Genomic DNA, 15,272 nt, shown 5'->3' with positions numbered 1-15,272 from the left:
TTATTAATAGTCTTTAAAGCAAGGTAAGAGAAAAAATGATGACCAAAATAAATTCTTTTTCAGCAATTTGAAACAAATTACCCAAAGCCAAAACAAATCAAGTGACTCACAGAAAATGGTGCAAAACAAATCAAGTGACTTACAGAAAATGGTGCTCACTGAGTCATTGGCAGGCTTCCTGCTTCCTTGCATTTTCCTTAGCAATTTACTTGAATCCTGGAATATGTGTTCAGCTTGACCTCAGTCTCTTTATGAGAAGAGATTTCAGAATCCAAATTGGCTGCCAAACTTCATGTGAAAGGAGGGAAAAGAAGTTGGAAACCTTCAGGAAGAACATTAATCATAATACTTAGGGTGATTACAACTACCATTTGTATTATCCCTTGTAATTGACAAAGAGCTGTTTTACCTGTTTTGTCTTACATTTGCGGTAGGAAGTGTGGGTGCTATTACTATGTCCATTTTGCCGAAGAAAATACTGAGGCTGAAAAAAGTCAAATAACAATATAAGATCACACAGCCAATAAGTGGCAAGGCTCATAACTATATGTTTGTGCCTTCAGAAAAATGCAGTGTCCTATGCTACCAGCATCACTATGAAGGAATTAAAAAAAGACACCCACACTCATAGTTTATCTCAGATAAGCTAAGGGGAGAACCAGCTTAAGAGCTGTGTCCAAAAGGGTTGCTATCAATCCAGCCTTAAGTTAGGGACCCACCAGTCACAGGCAGCTCTGGACCACCACAGCCCTCACCCCTTTCCCAGGGCAGGCCTGTGTCAGAAAGCACAGGACAGGGAGAGGGCAGAGTGGAATGCCTGAAGCCTGTGAACAGGCTGATGACTGACGGTGAGGGATAGAGATAACGAGAGAGAGAAGGTGGTTGTACTACCATGTTCACTTCCTTCCCCAAACTCACTAATCTGAGAAGTCACTCCTCCTCCCCAGTGAAAAAATGAGTAGGGGTGTGGGTGGCGCAAAGGTGCTAAACCAGAGAACCCTGGGGTAAGTGGAAAGGGGAGTCCCCCTTGCATGTTATCAGGTGTATTTCTGACGTGAGCATTTCCAAGAGTTAGATCGTATCATTTCAATATAATAGATAAAGGAACTGGAGCAGAGATAACTCCCTAAGTTCACATACATGGTAAAATGGATTTGAACTCAGGTCTGACTACCAAGCCCATGTTTGTTGCAATACAATAAGAAGAATTTTTGGTTGTGCACTAATAGGCACTATGTAAGGTAGTGTGGGATGACTTAGAGATTGAAGAGATTGTTCCACCTGGAAATCAAGGAAGGCTTCTGGGGGGAGGTAGCATTTGAAGTGGATTTTGGGTAGGATTAAAATACTCAGTGATGAACAAAGGACTCTCTGAGAAGAGGGAACAGTATAAGCCAAAGGTAAGTTGATGGGAAATTATTAGAGTTTGGGGAAGAAGTTTTTCTAAACATGAGTTATGTAAGTGGGAGTCATTGAAAATAAGGTTGAGATGGTATATTGAGGTAGGTACTGTATCAAAGTAGAATGAACATGTCTGAGCAAATGATAAATGTGAGAGGTCAAGAAAAGACCAGAATCAGAACTTATGTCAAGATTTTGAGCCTAGGTGACTATGAAAGAATGATGAGGCATGAAAAAATATGAAAGTCAGAAAGAGGGACTGGTTTTGCAGTCATTTACATGTTTAGTTGGATGTACTGTTTAATAGAGATAAATGCTTGTTTTTATGATTTACTTATTCATTCATTCATCCAGGCAACAACTTTTAATGAACCCTTATGACATGGCATGTTAGGGGTGAGGATTTAATAGCAATCACACACAGACACGTACCTGAGGAGTTCTCAGTCGAGCAGCGGAGGCAAACCCCAGGCAAACAATCACACAAATGTATGACTACTACGTGGAAATGGAGACAAAGGAGACATGCACACTGCTTTGAGGGCCTGTAAGAAATAAGGGGCTCTAACCCAGTTAGGAAGGTCAGAAAACATCTCCTGAAGAAGTGAGATCTGGAGAGTAAGGACGAGGTAACTAGGGTAAGGAGATAAAGGATATTCCAGGCAGAAGGACAGTCACAAAATGAAATGTTATATAGCAATGAAAGTGAATGAATCTCTGCTACCTACAGCTTCATGGATGAATATTGGCAATATAATATTAGGTGAAAAAAGCAAGTTCTAGGAGACTATGTACAGCATAATACCATTTCTATAAAAATTTAAAACAACTAAAACTACTCAATACAATTTTTAGATATACAAATACATAAGATAAAACAAGAAAGGGCAATGAGAGAAGCAGACTTGGTCCAATGGATAGGGTGTCTACCTACCACATGGGAGGTCCAGAGTTCAAACCCAGGGCCTCCTTGACCCATGTGGAGCTGGGCCATGCGCAGTGCTGATGCACGCAAGGAGTGCCGTGCCACGCAGGGGTGTTCCCTGCATAGGGGAGCCCCACACACAAGGAGCTGACACAACAAGATGACACAACAAAAAGAAACACAGATCCCTGTTGCCGCTGATAAGGATAGAAACGGTCACAGAACACATAGAGAGCAGACAACTGGGGGGATGGGGGGGAAGGGGAGAGAATAAATAAAATAAAAAAATAAAGCTTAAAAAAAAAAAGGGCAATGAAAAAAACCCCATAGAATTTGGGTGGTGATTACCTTCAGAAGAAGGGAGGCAGGGGGAAGGAATAGGGAGGTTCACAAAGGAATGTGTAAATTTTTGGTGATGTTCTAGGTAGTGGGGTGGATGGGGCTTCTAAAAATTTCATTGTATTATTTTAAATACATACATAAATAAAGAGGGCCAGGCATAGGCCAATTTTAAAGATGTGAGGTAAACTGAGGATTATAAGTAATCCAATTCTGGGCACCTGATGCTAAAAGAAGGGGGGCAGTGCAGATTATAGGAAACAAAGAATATCAGGATGACTGGAATGGAAAAGTGGAGGTGGAGAAAGATGGGAAATGAGGCTGGAGAGAAGGTGGGCACCAAGGTCATGCAGAACTTGCAGGCCCAGTCAGGCAGTTTGCCTTTTAACCCAAGAGCTATGGGAGCTATTGAAGGGTTTCTAGTAGGAGGCAGACTTCACCTTAAAATTTGCATTTTGAAACAATTCACTCTGACTTCAGTGTAGAGACAAGATTGTAGAGAGGCCAGAATGAACGTGGATAAAGGGTTTAGGAAGCTTTGTCTAGAAGAAAGATGGCGGGAGCAGTGACTAGGGTGGAGGAGGCAGTGGCAGGGACAGAAGTGATCTGTGGTGCTGGCGCTGGTGGGAACGGTGGTGCTAGTGGAGGTGGTAGTCGGGGTGATGGTGACGACAGGGTGGTGTGGTGGTAACAGGGTGGCATTTGTGGTGGTGGTTCTGACGCTACTTGTGGTAGCAGTGATGACAGCAGAGGCGGTAATAGTAGGTGATGACAATGACGGAGGGGGTGGTGCTGCTGATTGTGCCAGTGATGGTGGTGGCTCGGGTGGTAAAAACAGAGATAAATGGACAGATTTGAAGATATTTATGAAGTAAGATCAGTAGGGTTTAAGTACAGATTTGATGTATGTGTTGAAGGAGAGGAAGACATCAAGGATAAACCTTAGGTGTCTGACTTGTCAGTACAGCGAGAATAGTGGTGGGAAGGGAATCAGTTGTTCAGGTTGAGGGGTGCTCAAGATGCCTCTCCTCCTTTCTTCTCACGTACAAATATTCAAGTCCTCACTCAGCTCCCACCTCTTTCTCAACTCCTTTGCAAAGACGCTGATCTCGCTCTCCTCTTTCTCTTCTCTTGGCTAAATGAGAGCTCACGAACTCAAGGTCTTTGTGGGGCCACGCGGTAACTGGAGTGAGTGAAGTCAGCTGGAGGGAGACGTTCAGAATGGTGGGGACTTCAGGGACCTGGAAAGAACACAGGCCATTTAAGGGCTTTGGGCGTGCGGGGTGCAGCTGGGACCCAGTTCAGCTCACCGGGAGGCCCAATGTTGCCAGGTTTTGATTCTTCAAGAGGAGCTAAAAATCATGATTTTTGGGTTTATTAGTTAGCAGCTAATTTAACATTTTAAAAACTCCAATAAGGGCCATTCCTGAAGGCTAAACAAATCTCTATCCCCTTTGGTAGCGAGATTGGAATTTTTATTCCAAGTCATTTGGTAGTGTTAGTTTACTCGTCATATTAATGGTTAAGTACATTTAGATAAACTTATTGTGATAGAAATTTTCTGGTAACATGGCCCTAGTAAGAGGAACCAGCATTTGGATTTTACCAAGATTGGCTATATAGTCTATTTTCAAAGTACCATTTTAAAATTTTTATTTTAAAAAAATTCAAATCCTTAGAAAAGTTGCAATAGAATAAGGAACCCCTATTTATTTTCACCCAGATTCACCAATTGTTAACATTTTGCCATAATTGAGTTTTTTCTCTATTCTACACATGTGTGCATGCGCACACACACACACACCTGAACCATTTGAGAGTAAGTTGCAGACATCATGACCCCTAATATTTCAGCATGCATTTCCTAAGGATGATGACATCCTCTTACATCACCATGATATAGTGGTCAAAATCAGTATTGATTTAATACTCTTATCTATTATACAGTTTATGTTAAATTTTGCATATTTTTTTCTGATCCAGTATCCAGTCCAAATCACCCAATGCATTGGTTGTCATGCACAGTCTGCAACAGTTCCTCTGTCTTCTTTCTTTCGTGATGTTGACATTTTTGAAAAGCCAGCTGTTTTATAGAACGTCCCTCAATTTGATTTCGCCTGATTGCTTCCTCATGATTAGATTCAGGTTATACATTTTTGGCAGGAATGCTAGGGAAGTGTGGCTTTTTCCTTGGTGCATCACATCAGGAGGCACATGATGTCTCCTTGCTCATTTAGGAGAGCTATACCTGCCACATTGCCACACTGTACAGGTTCTTCTCCCTTTTGAAATCAGTAAGTAATCCACAGGGAGATGTTTTGAGACTCTGTAAATATCCTGTTCCCCAACAAATTTTCACTCAATAGTTTTAGCATCCATCGAAGATTCTTGTCTGAATCTATTATTACTACCGATTGCACATTTGTGCTTTTTTACAAGAACATTTCTTCTACATTTATTACTGTAAAGAAGAGCTCCTTCTTCCCCATTTGTTTATTTATTTATTCATATTTTTTGTTTCTGTGTATATGCCTGGATTTTAAAAAATCCAATGTTTTATAATCCATTGCTGTAATTTTGATGCAAAAAATTGCTCACAATTGGCCAGTGGGAGCTCCTTCAAGCTGGCTAAGTTCTTTTGACATATCTTCATCATTTTTTGGAACTTACTTTCTGGCACAAGAATCTTCTGGCTTACTATGTACTTCCCCTGTCCTAGCCCTGGAATCAGTAATTTATCCAAAGATCCCTGCTTCCTTGTACTGGGCAATGTATTTTAAATCTATAATCTTGGCAATAGGTGTGCTCATTGCTACTATGATGTTGTTGACTCTATGTACTTTCAGTGAACAGTACTGGGAGATAAAGATTTTTAAAATTTGTGGGTTCATACTGATACCTCTGATTTCAGTAAAACACCAGAGAGTTCTTCCTCCCCTCCCCACATTCCATAGTTTATCTCCCCTCTCCCATAGCAACTACTCAGGTTCCCTAGAACATCAATATATTAATATTTACTCATCTAAAGCAGGACATTCTTTCTTGCTTGCTCCTTTCCTGATTGCCGAGATGATTTATTTTGATGATTCTCATTTTTAGGTATTCTCCTAGTTAATTTTCTCACATTATAAGAATGTTCAGATTTTTCCAAGCATGTCTTTGCAGAGATTTCACCAGGTAGAAGTACTGTATTAGTATTATTTACCATCAATCATATGAGGAACAATTCCCTTGCTTTGAGGGAGGCTGAAATGGGGATTGTTGGTAATAACTTCCATCTATTTGGCAGTTCACAGTTTACAAAGTACTTCTTTATGCTTACTTCTTTGTTTACTCTTAATGGTTTGAATTCTTTAGGTCCCAGACAAAATAAACAAGAGATAAACCTAGAGCTTTAAGGAATGTTTCACAAAGTAGGCACTCAAATAACACCTGCTGCTTTTTAAAAAGATACATTTAGTATCTATCATTTTAGAAAAACAGATATATAAAAGCTTGAGTAATCCTAAACAATTGATAATATAACATTTTTTATACTCCTATCAGCATTTTTTTGTTGCCATTTTTGTGCCTTCCTTAGATTGATATTGAAAAAAAAAAAAAAGATGCCTGCTTCCTAAACACACTCCAGATTATGGAATGAGTTTAAAGCAGAGGTTCTCAAATATGGATTACTTTGCGAGCTGTGATTGAGGGCTGCTCCCCACACCGATGAACTCAGAGTTTCTAGGGGTAGACATCAGTCCATTTTAAAGCTGCCCAGGAGATTCCAATGAGCAGCACAGTGAGAAAGGCTGTGCTAAAGTTCAGTGAGCGAGGGTTGGGTCACAGGCAAGGCACAGGGCAGCTTGCTCCACGCCTGATTTCTGATTTAAAGACTGGTGCTTAAAGTGTGCAAGAATGTATTTTGATCTTAAACAAGCAGTTAAAAGATATTAAACACATTCTTTTTTTCTTTCCTCAGCCAATATGTTATTAAGCACGATATTTTCTTTGTTTTAAGAATTATGCGATTTTTCACATTTTAATGCTTCTGAATAATGTCATGACCTAAAATTAAGGTGGACTTTTAATTTCGTTTTATAAAGCATTCTTAGGCTATCCCAGAGGAGGTGCTTATACCTCAGTGTGCATCAGATATACCCAGATAATTTGTCACGAATGGGAATCCTGGGCCTGTTGCAGGCCTTTTCACAGGGGCCAGGTAACAAGCACCCCAGCTGATTCTGATTCACTGGGTCATATCACTTGGGAACTTGCTAGAAATGCAAATTATTGGGCCCCACCCCATACCTACTGAGTTAGATGCCCTGGAAGCAGGGACCAGCAATCATGTTTCCATAAACCCCCAGGAATTCTGATGCAAGATAAAGTTTGGGAACCACTGGTTTTGGGGAATACTGCCACAGGCTCCTCGACTTCATTGACGAGAAGAATACCTGGCATAATAAATTTTTAAATCATAGATTTCTGGGTCCTGTCTTAGACCTACTGAATTAAAATTCCCAAGGGGAGAGGTGGTGATCTGACTACTAAGAAGCATCCCAGGTGATTCTTACCTTCAGGCAAATTTGGGAAACACTGAGATGGAAAAGCCAAGGAGTTGCCTCTTTGCAGTTTTACATTCCCTATTTATGGTTTGTCTTTATATTTTAAGCCAGTCTATTAGGTATTTACTGTGAGTGAGAGGTTTTGCATTGTATTGCATTTAAATTTTATAACAGTCCTTTGAAGTGGATACTATTATAAAGCCCATTTTAAAGATGAGAAAAACAAGGTTTAGAGAATTTAAGAAACACACTTAGAGTCAAACAAATAGTAAATGAGAGCTCTGGTACTCAAACCTGGGACTTTGTGACTTCAAAACCTTTGGTCTTAATCTGTTTTAAGGTAACTGCATGCAAACCTTTGTTGAATAGGTTAGTGCAGCCTTGCAGATAAGGACTTGCCTAGAAGTGTTCCATGGTTCAAGATTTAAGAACTGCCATCTGTAATTGCAACCTAGCTTTTCAGCCTTTCTTTCCCCATTTTTTCAACATGAAGTGTTCCCTCCAACAAAGCTGCTTTACTCCTCGTCCTTGACTTCCCCTTACTCACTCCTACCAGGTAACATTTATGATGAAATTCCTCCGTACTGTCCCAGGCCTTTCACTGTTCTCTTGATTGAGGACCGTCTCTTTCCCAGTCTCTACCAGCCTAAAACCTGGCCATGCTTCAAGGCTTTATTTCAGCCTCACCTCCTCCCTGAAGCCTCCCTGACCACACCAAGCCTCAGTGAGTTTTCCCTTCTTAGAACTTCTGTGGATGCTTGGCCTGAGCCTTCTGTTTGGCACCCAACATAAATTAACCCATTTAAGCATCTTAATCTTTCATCTAGACTAAGTTCCTGGAAGGTGCTACTCTGTACCTGGCAAGCAGTGGGAGCTGCTAAAATATCTGTTGGTCTGCAGTGAAGTCAATCCCGACAAAGACCCACAGAGAATGAAGATGGATTTTTAAAGTGAGGAAGACAAATGGTGGGACATTACAGAAACATCTGTAAAAGGATTACACTGACTATCATGTGAGCAGTCATCGAATTTGTTAGATAAATGTAATGATCTTTAGAATTTAGTTTGTAGGAATCCTATCCTCTCTTCCAAACCCAGAATAGGGTGGGGAAATATTTCTCAGTGGGGATAGAAAGAGTGATGTCTGGAGAGGCTGTGGTGGTGTGGTGTAAACTTTAGAAAGTGGATGAGGTCCTTGTTAAAGAGACACAGTCTAAATATTAGAGGGCTATCAAATTTTAAAAATATCCATTGTGGTCACCATTCCAGATGAGATTGTATTTTCTTTTAAAAATGTAATGAGCTTATTTTGGTTCCCTTCCAGACGTTAGGGTAGCAAAGTTTTGTGATCAAATGACTAGAGTTTCTAGCAACAGCATCCTAAGGTAGCATGAGACTTCTGGTTCGGGAGGTCTGCATTCCCCAATAGGGACCCTGAGCGTATCCAGAACGTGGCTGGGGATCTCTGAGCCAGGACCTCTGAGTTGCCACCTACTGATCATCCATAGTACACCTTTTCCTGCCAGGGACTTCCTGTCGTGTGGTTCAGGGCAGTTATCCCAGGGAGGCTAGCCATGGAGGTCCAGGGATGTTCTTTGGCCAGTGGAGAACTCCAGACCCAGCACATTTCACTGAGAAGTTCAATAGGAAGAAGCCACACAAGATGAGCTGTTACGAATGTATGTCCTTTTTGGGGATTGAATCATGTCTCCCACAAAAGGCATCTTATCTTCAAGTCCCAACCCTTGGTCCTGTACTGTGAACCCATTTATAAAATGAATCTTTGAAGATGTTATTAGTTAGGCTGTGCCCAAACTGAATGAGGGGGGCCTTAATCCAATATGACTGAAGTCTTTATAAGCAAAGGAAATTGGACATGGTAAGGAAGTCACAGGAGAAGCAAAAGAACTGAACGTCAATGGAATCCAAATGAGAAAGAAGATGCGACATGTGCATCATTATGTGACGAAAAGCCAAGGAACCCCAAAGATTCCTAGCCAGCCAAAGATACCAACTCCAGGAGGAAACAGCCTTCTAGCTTCTGAAACCATGAGCCAATAAGTCCTTCTTGTTAAGCCAACTCATTATATGGTATTTGTTTTAGCAGCTGGGAAACTAAAAACAGTTTTCTGTAAGAATTTCTCTGAGGAAGAGCGTTCTCCCTTGAGGAAAAATATCAGCAGCCCTGGTGCAGAAAATAATAGAACTAATTTTTGATTGAATGCTGTTAAGGTGAGAGCACTGGTGTTTCTTTGACCTCCAGCTCTTCATCTAGGGAATAGTCATTTCATTCATCCTCTTTACACACTCTTGTTGTAATTTGAAAAATGCACTAGAAGTTGTGATGATAGATGGCTGGGCCTTGTTTTCCCCACCAGGAAAATCCATTCAGGACACAGGGTTTAAGTGTGAGAAACGTCCCTTCTTAAATCCACTGAGATTCACAAGTAGACATTTCCTCCCATGAGGGAGGGGAATGGGATGTTTTCCAGTAGCCAGAAGGGCTACACAGCTCTGTCTTGGCAAATTGGCTTGTAGGAGCTCCCTACTTTTGTCCTAAGAAGTCTTTAATCCCATGGAATTCCATCCCTCTGGATCTTGAAAGGTGAATTTACATTAAAGTGTCTGGGACTCTACTGAGCTGCATTCTCAGGAAGATTTCAGCTAAACTTGAATGAGAGGAAGAGGCTACTGTTCAGTCCAAAGGAATAGTACCAATAGCCAGTGTCACAGTAGAGGCTCTGTGCTAAATGTCGTGCCCAGATCAGCTCATTGAGTCTCCCCACAGCACTCCAAAGTAGGAATATCACATGCTGGTGAAATGAAGGTTGAGGAATTTGCCCAGTGTCCCATAGCTAATGAGTGAGAGCTGAGATCTGAACCTCATGCTGCCTGGCTCCATGATCAGTGCTCCTATCTGCGTGATATTCTGAACCTCTAATGGTGGCATTTCAGGAATTGCTAGTGGAATTATCTTGGAGCTAGAGAAGCTATGAAAGACCCTTCCCCATTCTGCTTCTTAAATCATGACCCTCTGGGATCTAGCTTGCCTTGGTGTCAGGCCAGTTTCCTTTGCTGCCCATGGCTCCCCTCTTTCTTAGACATAGGGGCTATGCCGGGCTGTGGTGGTTAGAGGGTTACTTACTTTCTCTGTGTGTTTGCTAAAGAGCAGCCTAAAGGAGCATGCAGAAAAATTCTAGACTACACTAAATAGCAAAGCAGTATTTACCTGTTGACTTGAACTTGCCATGTGTGCATGTGCACACACAATATTTTTGCATGGAATGGGGAGGCAGAATCAAGAGTAGGGATATGGAAGGAACAAAAAGCTGGGAGTGGCAGGCTGCAACATAAACCAAGACAGGAAGTCTGATATAAAGAGCACTAGATTAGGATTCAAGGGTCCTAAATTCTAATTCTGGTCCCGCCATAAATAATAAAACATTACCAATGATAATAGCAAACATTTAAGAGCTTACAATGTGCCAAGTATCACTGTAAACATTAGATGCGTACTAATTCATTTCATCCTCATGACAATCCGAAGAGATAAGAATTATTCCTATTCCCATTTTACTGATGAGACAACTGAGGCACAAAAAGTTTAAACTACTTGCCCCAGGTCGCACCATCTAATAAATGGTAGAAAGTTGACTTAAACACTGGAAATTTGGCTCATCAATTTAACCATATATATACTATCTCTCAGCTGGCTAATTGGGTCAGTTAACCTTTCTGGGCTTTAGTTTTCCCCATGTACAAATTCATATTTTAAATAAATATTGACTTCCAAGCCTATGTAACACCTTACAGATCAGGTACAAGTGGAAAAGACCCTGTACACAGATAGCCCACACCTCCCATTAACAAAATGTCCACCTGTATTTGACAGCACTGGGGAAGGCTGTGTGAGGAGCTGGCATTGGAACTTCATCTCAGGTTGGCGATTAGTCTGGAAAGGGCATCCCAGGCAGAGATAGAAGCTCAAGAGAATTTGAGGACTCTAATAACTAGCCAATTTTGACTCAAGAACAGGGTATTGGGTAGGGAGTACCTGTGGGAGATAAAGTCAAAGGGGTCAAGATTGGGGTCAGAGCCCAGAGGGCCTTGAATGCCAGGCTTAAGGCATCTGGGCTTATTTGGTGGCAACACAAAATCCAAGTTTTCTCAAGAGGGAGTGAGTCACATCTAGGACCATTAACCTGTCAGCAGCACATAAGTCAAATTCATGTGAGGAGAGACTGGAGGCAGGGAAACCAGCAAGGAGGCCAGAGAAACTGACTGAGAGAAGGGAAGGTCTTGAGTTGGGTAGAGGTACTGAGCAATAGGGACAGATGCCAGATATATTACGAAGGCGGGATGGTGAGGGGGACATGGGGTGGAGGCGGGAGAACAGTGAGCAGGAATGGCTACGTCAGAGGGTGGCGACGGCTTGCAGAGGAAGACAGTTCAGCTGCTGACTGTTTAAGACTACCATGGGGTATCTCAGCAGACACGATTGACTGGAGTTACTGGGTTTCCATGCCTGAAGCTCATGCTAAGGATCACTAGGGAAGTATGATAATGGCAGCTAACTAGTATGTGCCAGGCATTCTGCATGCTCCACCCTACCCCTTATCTCTAATCAACAGAAGAGGACTACCACACGGGTATGTGGCTTCCCCGCACAAAGAGGCAGCACAGCAGAGTGCTAATAGGGCTGCTGGCTCTGAATAAGTGGAGGAGCTACTGACTAGTTGTGTATCCTGGGCAAAAAATGTAACCTTCCACTGCTTCAGTGTCTGCATCTGTAAAATGCAGATGAGGTCACCCATCTCATAGGGTTGTTGTGAGGATTAAATGAGTTAATATATGTAAAATGCCTGGCATGGAGTTAAGTACAGAGGAAGGTTAGCTATTCCTACTGAGGATGAAACTGAGGAGCCGAAAGGTGTAATGATCGGTCCAAGGTCACACAGCTGGGACAGCCAGGATTCAGACCGAGGCCCGCCCAGCTCCAAAGCCCCCTTTATACCATTGTGGCTCATTGACTTGAGAATGGAGCCATGAAACTAAGACCAGAGAAGTGAGAGGATTGTGGGAACAGAACATTCAGGTGACAGGAGAAGGAAGGGGAATATGGGAAGGAATAAGGAGAAAAGAGGCAGTAAAACAAGAACAGAGAACTTTAAAAAAATCTTTTCTATTTTTCTGATCATTAAAGTAAAACAGGCTCATTCTAAAAATCAAAACATCATAGAATTAAATTTCTGCCATCTTACCACCTCTTCTGCTCCCCGATTGGACAACCAGTGCTAAGAGATTTAAGGAAAAACCCCACATAAAATAGGACATTTTAGTGCCATAGAAAGCAGGGTAAGCAATTAAAAAAGGCAGGGGGGATTGATAAGACTGGATACAGGAAAATCAGGCCATGAGGCTCGGGGACTGGGAGGACAGACGAGGAAGTCAGGGCAGGCGTAGGAGTGGGTGATGCAGTCCTGGTGGTTGGGATTGGAGGATATGGGGGTGGGGGCAGTGGGCGTGGAGGGGCTGGACTTGAGAGCTGCGGTGGTCAGAGCCCTTTTTTGTGCTATAGAACTCCTTGGCTTAGTGAAGTTTACCGATCCCTTCTCAGAACAACATTGTAGTTCCTAAAAATGCATGAGGTTACAAAAGGTAACCAACTACATTGAAATTCATTTCTACCATAGACCCCTTGGAATTAAGTATTGTAAGGTTTCAAATCCTCGAAACCTGTCTGCAAAGAAACCAGAAGGTATAGCCAGAAGGTAGAATGGGACCAAATCTCACCCCAGACTAGATTTTTAGATCTTCACGTGAGTTGGGCTCCATAAACATAAAGAAGTTGGGTAAAACAACATGACAACCCCCACTTATTTCAGAAGGAGGCCGGCAGAGTGGAAAGGGCTTTGGTGATTTTAGGTTGATCCAGTCTTCACAGAGTTAAAAAAAAAAGTTTCTCATGACAGAAGGTTCTTGGTATGCTTCACATGCTCGCAAGCTGCTGAGGCGCTTCCTCAGGGGCTGGGTTCCCACCCCTTGTGTGTGCTTCTCCACACTCACAGCCTGGCCGCAGAGGCAGGAGGGGCAGCACAAGTGAGAGTTGTCGCTGAGACACTGGACGTGTTTGGGGTTTAAGTTTGCAAATGATATTCAGAAAATCACCAGTGACTCCCTTTGGACCAGGTAGAGAACAGGAGGCAGGCAGGCAGCAGGCACGGCCCCAGGAGGATTTGAGAGACACCTTGGGACTCATGCATTAGACAAATGAGTTGACTTTTTCCTTATCAACCATTCAATTGGAAACTGGCTGAGTCTGTCTAAAAAGTCATTATTTATATAGTATAGATGGGGGTTTACATCAAATAATTCCATTTACTGTTTTTACATTTTTTTTCCAGGCCTCATGAATATGTCCACGGACAAAGATCTCGCCCGACCCCTCGCCCTTTTCTAGATGTGAAATTATCATACCACAACACCCATTGTTGGAAGTATGACTCTGGGTTAGCTCTCTGTAATGTGAAATGAGAAAGAGTGTGTAGCAGAATCCCGATACGGAAATCCAGACTTAAAAACATTCTCTGATGGTTTGGCATCCTCAGGATAAATTGGTCATCGTTTTCAACAACTCAGATCAAAGCCAAATGCGGTTTGTATTCAGACAGTGATTCAGGGACCATGTCTTATTTGGTTTCTTTGAAAATAGAGCACAGGCATTTTTCCATACCTTCGAGAAAAATGTTTTGGCCGCCAAATTTGTGTATTGTAAATTTTAATGAACCCTAATGCAAAGGTCTACATCTTGTCTCAGATATCTCTCTCGGAGTTATCCCAGCATTCCCAAGCTGAGTTGCTTGTTACAATGATCGTCTCCTGATGTACTGTGAGGGAAAAAAACCCAGGCCAACTGGTAAAGATAAAAAATAAATGAGAATAGTTAAAACGTTTTCAGAAGATTATAAAGCACACATATGGAATATCTACTTTCAGAGTTAAAATGTACATGAATGTGTATGTAAATCAGTCATCCAAATAAAGCTCTGAAATGCACAAAGACGAACTAGAAAGTTTGCCGGCTGTGGTCTTTCTTTCCCCTCGCTTGGATAATTTTCCATAACCTCTAGCCCTCTTCTTTTTTAGCCCACTTTCCACCCTTCCCTAACATTAGAGAGTCAGAATTGCTGTAATTTCAGTAGCCACTTCAGGACTCGTCCTTACTTCACACTTTCAGTGTTACTTCTACCCGCATTAAAATTTAAGTGTTCTGTGTTTCATTTCTACGAGGACTTGCTGGTCAGGGAGGAGCTCCAGGTATAAGTGGGTAATTACTTAAATAACTATTCTTAAAAAAAAAATTAACTCAGAGCCAATTCTGGATTATGATAAACAGATTATGGTTTTTTTTTGGTATTATTTCCTGATTTTGCTTTGTTCACTTAGACTTTGAGTACCCAGTACGTAGAGAACAGGAGCACTGGTGTAGTGGAAATTATAGGATTGTGCAGTTGTAAGTCTAGGGGGGAGGGCATGCACACAAAAGCCAATGTTAAACAGCATGGTGCCACAGAGCAACAATTTGGAGATGATGTAAGCTGATTATTTTAGCTAACGAATGCTTACATTGTACTTTTTGTGTGGTGGACGCTGTTCTAAGTGCCTAACAAATATTAACTAATTTAATCTTCAAAACAAGACTATAAGGCAAATACCATTATTATAATCATTCCTGTTTTGCAGATGAAGAGACAACCACAGAGAGGTTAACTGACTTACCCAGGATTGCTCAGCTGTTAGGTGTGGACCTGGGACTGAATCCCAGCAGTTTGGCTCATGAGTCTGGGCCCTTAAATCCTCTCTGTGTGGCTTCTCCAGTTTTAGGAGACAAGTGCCAAGTGTGGGGCAGAGACAGGATTCTGAGTTTGATGGCAGGGGCCATGCAAGCTGAGCTGAAGAGGCCAGGGGTAGCTTTGTGGCAGTGCTTCTCCACCCTGGCTTCCCATTGGAATCACCTGAGAAGCTGATAAAAAAAAAACCAGACCCACACACACCCC

The sequence above is a fragment of the Dasypus novemcinctus genome, chromosome 8 (assembly GCF_030445035.2).
Source record: "Dasypus novemcinctus isolate mDasNov1 chromosome 8, mDasNov1.1.hap2, whole genome shotgun sequence".
In the NCBI taxonomy this organism is placed as follows: domain Eukaryota; kingdom Metazoa; phylum Chordata; class Mammalia; order Cingulata; family Dasypodidae; genus Dasypus; species Dasypus novemcinctus.
The sequence above is the reverse complement of the archived record's forward strand: the minus strand, read 5'-3'. Positions refer to the sequence as shown.